This window comes from Eublepharis macularius, chromosome 3, assembly GCF_028583425.1.
Source record: "Eublepharis macularius isolate TG4126 chromosome 3, MPM_Emac_v1.0, whole genome shotgun sequence".
In the NCBI taxonomy this organism is placed as follows: domain Eukaryota; kingdom Metazoa; phylum Chordata; class Lepidosauria; order Squamata; family Eublepharidae; genus Eublepharis; species Eublepharis macularius.
This window is the reverse complement of record NC_072792.1, coordinates 85,097,094-85,105,763: the sequence shown is the minus strand read 5'-3', so window position 1 is coordinate 85,105,763 and position 8,670 is coordinate 85,097,094.

The window sequence follows — 8,670 nt, the reverse complement described above, 5'->3', positions numbered from 1 at the left end:
AATCGAATTCCATAACTTCTTCCAGCTCTAACCCCCTTTCGGGGGGATTTCTCCGAGTGGCTCCGCGCCCTCTAGTAGTCCTAGGGGATGGCGTTGGGCGGTATGGCGGGGGAAGGGTGGTCGAAGTTGGACGTGCTGGCTGGAGTGGAGTTCGTTGCACAGGCCTGAGTGGACATTGTGCTGCATAATGACCGCTTTGGCCACAATGTAAGCATAGTCCTTGATGCCATCTAGCTTCTCGCGCTCCTCTAGCCGCGTATCCGGCTCCTCTTCCCCCTCTGACAATTATCGAAGTTCTTCTATGTCCTGTTGCTTGTTGTTGCTCTACGAGCCGTACCTCCTGCAACTGGTTTTCTACTTCACATGCCAATTGGATCCAACCCAGTAGTGTTGGGGGGGTTGTCTTGCATAAGAGCCCGATCCAGTAATTTAGGATTCATGCCTTGTTTGAACAAAATTATTTTTGTTGACTCACATCTTGGGCATTTGGCGACTAGCTGTCGGAATTTAGTTACATAGTCCCTAGCCGACAGATTGCCTTGCCGAATGGTTTGTAATTCCGTTCGGGCTCTATCTTCTTCTAACGGATCTTCGTATTGGGCACGAAGAGCGGCTACTAAGCCTTGTAAGGTGTCTAGCTCCGGGGCCCCCAATTCATATAAAGTTACATACCATTCCGCTGCTTTCCCTTACAATCGGGATCCTAGATGTTTGATTTGACTGGCTTTGTCCTTGAACAAATGTCCCCAATGATTGAAAAACTGAAGCGCTTGCACTAGGAAAAACCCTAGCTTCGCGGGATCTCCGTCGAACATGGCTTCCAGTTTCATCCATCCCATCGGTAATTCTTGGGGTCTAGCCACTGGAGATGGCAACGGATAGTATTGTATAGGCGCTGGCCTCTGCCTAGGCCTTGCATCTGGAGGTTGCAGACCCTGCGGTATCGGGGGTTGTTGAGGTGGAGGTGGAGGGCCCTGTGGTCTCGGTGGCGGGGGGCCCTGCGGTCTTGGAGCTGGAGGACCCTGAGGAGGTGGTGGGAGACCCGGGCGTCACGGAGGCAAAAGAAAGAGGAGGTTTGGGCCTCCCAGATTTGAGATAATATTTTGTGGCTCTTTGGTTTGGATGAAGAAATGGATACTGTTAAAAAATAGAAGATTACTGGACCTGGAAAGGCATGATCTAAAATTTGGGTGGCATGGGTATCTATGGTATGACAAAGTTAAAGCCAATGCAGAGTTTAATAATCATTATGTAAGGCGTGCAATCCTGAGAGTATGGAATAAATACAAATTTAGGTTTTGTTCGAAAATACCTCTCTGGCTGTCATCGCAAGAAGCTCATTTAGAAGGGAAATGGTTAGTCCACCTAAATGGTTAACTTATCAGGATTTATTGGAATTCTCTCAGGACCAAGTTAAAATTAAATCAAGAGAGGACTCAGCAGCAGAAGGGCACGCCTGTCAGTGGTTTCCATATATGCAAATTTTGGAGAGATTCCAACTAGACAAGAGTCATTATGACTTTGAGAAATCTAAAACTGAATTTGAAATAGCCCTTTGTACAAATGATGAACATGCTATTTCTAAAACGTATAAACTTTTGTTGAGGTTTGAGACGGAAGAAGAGCAAGTAAAAGAATGTATGATTAAATGGGCGAGAAATTGTGGACATGATATATTAATGGGGCAATGGGAAAATATGTGGACAAGAGGGCTGAAATTTACATTAAGCTCCAGTATTAAAGAAAATTTTTACAAAATGATGTATCGTTGGTACATGACTCCTGAAAAATTGGCTAGAATGTATAAGGGGGCATCAAATGTATGTTGGAAATGTGCTAAACAAGAAGGGACATTTTTTCATATATGGTGGACATGTAAGAAAGCAGAGAGTTTTTGGATGCAGATATCATCGATTTAGAAGATTTTGAAGATTAAACTTCATCTGAAACCAGAGACTTTTCTTTTGGGAATAATGGACAGGCAATTGGAAAAAGTTTTAGAACATTGTTTTTATATTTTATTACAGCAGCAAGAGCACTTTATGCACAAAAGTGGAAAACTACAACATTGCCTACAGTGGAGGAATGGTTGACAAAAGTTTTGGAGTTTACGTTAATGGCAAAACTTACTGCATTAATTAGAGAAAGGACATTAACTTCTTGACTGAATGGAAACCGTTAATAGACTTTTTGCATGAAATGGATCACAAAAATGTGATGATATCTGGATTTATGGATTAAGAAACAGGAACAATAGAAAAAAGAGGGGGTTTGTGACTAATTTAGAATAAGTAGGACTCTAGAAATGATATATACCTGCTGCAGAGAAAATCGGAACTCAACTTGTAGTGTAATTTAGGGTTTTTTTTTGTTTTCTTTTCTTTTCCTCTTAATTTTATAGATATATGTATTGTTAGTGTGTTATGTTTAGAACTGTGTGTTTTTTCTTGTTCTCTGTTGTTTATTGTGTTGTGGTGTGTAGTGTATAGTTTAAATAAAGAAAATTTTAATATTCAGAACAGTGACTTCACAACACATAGACCACCAAATGGCATCAACTTGGATAATGGGTCCTAGTTCACATGAGATAAATTTTGCACATTCCTTGATAGCTATTAATTAACATGTGGTGGATAACTCTGCTAGATTGTATACACCTTTACCTGACTGAGGACCAGCCAAAGAATGCTGATAGTGACACTGCCACAGATGGATTCCCAAGACCCCCGCACGTAATTGCCCAGGATGACTATGAGCCAAGCTACAAGTGGAGCTCAAGTGAATGGCAAGTGAACAGGGAGGAATACACGTGAGTCTGTTCACTTGCCAGGCAAGTGTAATTCGTCACTTGTAGCTTGGCTCTGTGTCTTTGTCAGGAACTATGGATCTGGCTCAGCATGGATCCCTGCTACTGTGACTCAAGCTACAGAGCCATTAATCTGTGAAATTAGATGGCTAGGATGCACTGTGATGACATGTGTACTAGACGAGGATGGTTGGTTGCCACATTCCTCTGCGAGCAGTGTGTGTTGAGCCAGCAGCTCAAAACAGGAACACAGCCAAGGATAAGTTGACACAGAGACTGAAACAGACCAAAAAGAGCTAGAGTCTACTTAGACCTTGAATGTCATTCCTTCAACTCCAATGCAAATGCATAGGATTTTGCCAGCCCCCCCCCTGCCTGTATGCCTAGAAGTGATGTCATCACACCACCAAGCGAAGCTCTGATATTCAGGCAAAGATCATAGAGTTTTTGCCCAAATATCAGAGTGGTTCTGGCATGATGATGTCACGAGTCGGTGTGGTGTACACAAACTACACAAAATCAGGAGATGACAGTCTTTTCAGAGTGCTGGAAATAGTATGAGGAAGCCATTGTTGTCTGTAAGAGTCATACTTTCTCATTGAGACACAAGGTGGATTACACAGTGCAAGTGAAATACAATATAATCAACAGCTAGGGCATTCATTAAGAAAAATACAATAATGAACAACAGGACATTCAGTGAGCAGATGCAATAAGATATGATAGTAGAAAATTTAAAATCAAGCATAAAGCTGAGCACAGAGATCCTTGTTGCATTCCCCTGCTGCTGGCATTTTTCCAGATTAGCTAGCTCATATTGGCTTTCAGAATCAGGTGTAGGGAAAAAGGACAGTGAGATAAACTGAGGGAGAGGGCAGAGTTTAGCATGGCTTACCTGCTTGTTCTTGATTCTGTTTAAAAATAGACTCCACCCTTCCACTTAGACATATCAGGTGGATCTTTCTCCTCTAATTTTGTCTAATTTGGCTTTCAATCCTCTATTGTTTCTGGCAAAACAGATTTTTGTCATGCTTTTTGAAGCAGGACAAAAAAAATGAGTTGCATAATATGGGAAATGATGCCTCCTTCATAACATCTTTTGTCTGTTGCCGGCATTAGACAGACAAACTGGTACCAGAGCAAAGGAAAGCAACAAGCAACGTGGTTAGGGGGTGGAACTAAAGGAGGAGTTTCTGAGTCGAACTAGAGGTGACATTTACTGCACATAACTGAACATGCAGCCCAACAATGGGGCAAGTAGCACTGCCCTTGGCTCAGGAAAATGGTAGGGGTGGGAGGGAGGCTGATGTTTCCTCTCCCCTGGTGCCACGACTGTGATCTAAATATGGCCCTAGCACACTGGCAAACTTCATTTAAATAGTGTAACCTATGGCTGTAACAACAACAACAACATTTGATTTATATACTTCCCTTTTAGACAACATAATGCCCACTCAGAGCAGTTTACAAAGTGTGGTGTTATTATTATCCTCATGACAATCATCCTGTGAAGTCGATGGTGCTGAGAGAGCTCTGAAAAGCTGTGACTCACCTAAGGTCACCCAGGTGGCTTTATGCAGAGGAGTGGGGAATCAAACCCAGTTCTCCAGGTTAGAGTTCTGCCATTCTTAACCACTACACCAAACTCCCATGCAAGTTGGAGGGAGGGCAGACCAAACCCATACCAAATATCATGTCTAGTTTAACTCTGCCACTAGATTTAAGGGGATTCCTGCGCTAATGGAGAACATATACAAGCTTAGGAGAAGCTTCTGACATTAGGTAGGTTTTCTACAGGTTAGAACAAACTCCGTGCCCAGGGGCCCAAGTAGTTTTGGAGCAGTTTACTGTGGTCTGCAAGAGCCTTTGAATCACACCAAAACATTGTATAAAGCTCTGCATTCTACTTCAAAGCCCATAAGAAGCTTTATTCCTTGCATTTATTCTTCCTCCAAAATGTTTAGGCTAGTATACATGGCCAATGCATGATCTTCACAACAGCCTTGTGTGAGGTAAGTTAGGCTGAGAGAGTGAAAACAAACATTCCTAATGTGGTTTGAATAAATATCCTTTGTCCTGGAAAAACAACAACAATTGGGCAGAATGTGTGTTCAAATTTCCTCCATACTTCTCATATTTCACCCAGACTGTGGCCGAAGGTTACTCAGTGAGCTTCATTGTTGTGCAGAGGTCCAAACCCAGGTCTCTTGTCTCCATGTGTAATACCAACTACATTATACTGAAGTCTGCAAGCCAAATAGTCTATCGTTTTATATGTAAGTAATATATTTTCCTGAACAACTTATTGTTAGGGCACTCCAGCAAATATTTTTCTGTGTTAAGTGAGAGTGGTGGAGAAGCAGTGTGCAGCATTAATATTCTTGCCAAGAGATTGCAATTATCCCTGTGCATTTTTCAATCCATTATTTGGTATCTAAGCCTATTGGAATGAATGAAACTGTTAGATTTTGATGGTGCTTTCACAGTTTTTTTAAAAAGTCTCTCATATGCAAAAGATTCTGTTGTTAATGTTTTCTCAGAGTACCTGTTCATACTCTGTATTGAGAGAGAGCAGAAAAAAGTCCTTCCACACCATATTAAAATGAATGAAATATGAAGTAGCACTATTACAGCCGACCTTTCTCAATCACCCTTTTTGGCTGGCCTTATAGCAGGTTATGATAAAGTATGGGGGAGACGCTGGCATGTACAATCCATGTGCAATAGACAATGTGTCTCATTAGCTTATTTTATCATCAATCATTTATACTTATTTTAGTGCTTGTGTAAGGTCTCCCTTTGCCAGTGTTGCATTGGAGAGAAGGGGTGGGGTGGGGGCTAGGGGGAATGTGTGCAATTCAGTTCCTCTGGAGAGGCTTTCAACCAGCACAATGGGCTGTGAGGGAGGGAATTAATGCAGTGTAGAGCTCTGGTCCTCATCTACCCTGCAAGCCTCTAGAAAGGTTTCCCAGATGCACCAAACTGCTCACAGGAGTCTCTCTCCGCTTCTTCATTTCTCTATCTACCCCCTTCACAACCTATTTCCTCAAAGGCCCATGGTGCTGTGGCCCATGGGCAGAAGTAAGACAATGTTTATCATTTTAATTTCTGAAAACTGGAGGGGGGAGCGGGAGCAGAAGCCCTTTTAGAAACTGTGCCTTGCCCTGAAATGCCAGGTGTAGAAACTGAAGAATCTGGAAAGGAATGTGTGTCTCGTTCAGTGCAATCCTAAGCAGCACTAACTTCAATTGACTTCAATAGAGGGGTATAACTCTGTTTAGGATTGCAATGCCAGCCTCCTATGCAGTGTGCGCTGCAGTACTGTGGTATCTAGGAAACACTTGCAAGAACAAAAGCATGGCACTTGTTAAAAATGTGAATGATTAGAAAGAAACTGAGGGCATCTTTCAAAACAAAAGACTTTAATGTTAAGGGAAAAACATTGAATAATAAAAAGAGGCTTTACCAAACTCTCCTGCAACTGCTGACAATGATTGACACCATCAAAGTTTGAACAGTAAGCAGATGCTGTTCTTACAGAACTGTAGGCCAGTGATTGTAGCAACGGGATCCAACTGTCCCATGCATCACAGTCCACTCATCCAGAAAGATAGTATTCAAAACATGTTCCTTCACATCTAATCCAATTCTACCCCCACCTTTTTTACTGGAGAGAGCAGGCATTTTGACCATCGATCTGTACAAGATAAAATGGTCTTTGGGTACTGTTTAGTTCCATGGGGGCTATAAAAGGCAGATGGTCTCATTAGAAACAATTTATGCATATCTATTTCTAAAAACGGAGAATGCTGCCAGAGCAGGTTGAGCTTTTTCACTGTGCATGAGGAAAATATCACCGCTTGTGAATGTTTCCTGTTTGCAAAATAATGACCTATCTGCACACTAGCTAAGCAACAAATTCCTCAACTCTTAGAAGGTTAGATGCCATTATTATCACACTGCTGGTCTCTTGGGCAAACTGCTTCACATTCCTCAAAGTGCCATCTTGAGCCATTATGTTTTGCAGGGAAACCCCCCTCTTAATGCTGTAGCAGCTCAAGTAACTCTGTGAGGAGGCCATCCTTTCTGCTGTTATTTCCAGTCTTCTGATAAAAATGCCTTGTTAATTAGCAAGGTGCCTCTAGCAAATGCAATTGCTCACAGACGGTTCTCCAGTTCCTCAGATGTGATTTACTACTTGGAATAGGACCTCATTGTTCCCAGGTGTTGGGTTTCTTTAATTCTCATGTAACTGAAAGCTAGGTATCTATGCTTGCATTATGTGAAACATTTTTTAACTTTCTGTGACTTTTTTCTTTCTGTTCTTGAGACTGTCCCCTGCCTTCAGAACTCTTTTCTACATGCACTAACCCTCACTTACCCATCATGCCCTTCTGCTGACAGCTCCAAGCAGCTCTCTCTCTTCCTTTCATAGAGACTCAAGTTCAGCTCATCATGCCTACGTACCTGGTTTCCTGTGCTGCTACTGTGGGTTAAAAAAGCCTTGGGAAGTGGTTCTTGTGAGAGTGATGGCAACTAAGATACCTTAAAGCAACTAAGGTGCTTAAAGCAAGGGCTATTCTGTGAACCTGATAGATGAAAATTTATTTTGTTTTCAAGAGGGTGAGGGAACTTACATAGATGACGCAGAAGTCATACAGAAGAAAAGAAACTGACTTCATTATGATGTCCAAAAATGCAAGAGTTTTGCATATTCACAAGCAATTTCCTATTTATTTATTTATTTATTTATTCAATTTATATATAGTTTATATATAGTTTATATATAGTTCTCTTCCTCATTTTTTTCAGATTGAGAAAAGCCACACCTCTGGCTTATTTAGAACCAGATGCTTCATTCACAGTAATGGGGTTAATGTGTCAGTTCAAGACTGCATGGGCTCACAGGTGGCAGAAGCAGCGCATCAGAGTTAAATGGGAATGTAAATGCCTATTACAGCTGGGCCATCAACTTTAAAAAATGGCCTGGTTCACGTATGCATGTGCATCACTTTCTTTTTCTGCCCCTAGTGACTGGCCACTGAATGGATGGATCAGCTTCATCGGAACAGCCATTGAATTGTGACAAAAATTCTATCCAGGGTGTTATATCTGTGATGACTCATTTACAAGGAATTATTTGACATTGCAGAAATCTAGTAACAATCGTGCACATGTGAACAAATTCTGTGACTCTTGCATGTGAGAAATTATGGGCTTTTCTGCATGGTCAATAGATTCCTGATTTTCTTAGAAGTTGATTCACAAGCACTGGAATCAGTTTGGATACGGTTTTTCTGCTTGTCTGCCCTCTCACTGCATTACAGAGTCTGTTTATTTCTTCCTCACAAGCCTTAAATAGTCAGGAGTTTTGAGTTAGGGTGCTGCATCATTAGAGGTATCATCGATAATGTCACAACACCCTTCCCATTTTTTATTTTTTGTGCAGGCTTAAGACTCCCCCCTGGGACTTTTGCATTTTTTTAAAAAATTGTCAATTTCACAACATTATGATGATTTAAAGTTGTAATAATATATACAGCAGGTTCTCTGAATCCCTAGCTTTCGTTTTTTTTTAAAACCTAAGTCTCTAGCCCCTTCTGTTGCAGAGATATGCCTTTTTCCTAGAGACTTACTCTTTTTGAAATGAAAGCTGGGGATTCAGAAAATCTGCTGCATCTTATCACAATGCTGTCATAACATTATAATGACCTAATGTTGTAATAATAGATGCAGCAAATTTCCTGAATTCCTAGTTTTCATTTTTTTTAAAAAAAGTACCTAGCCATTTCCATTGTGGAAATATAAGGAAAAAGGCATGTTTCTGTAACGGGAGGGGCGAGAAATGTGCTTTTTTTTTTAAA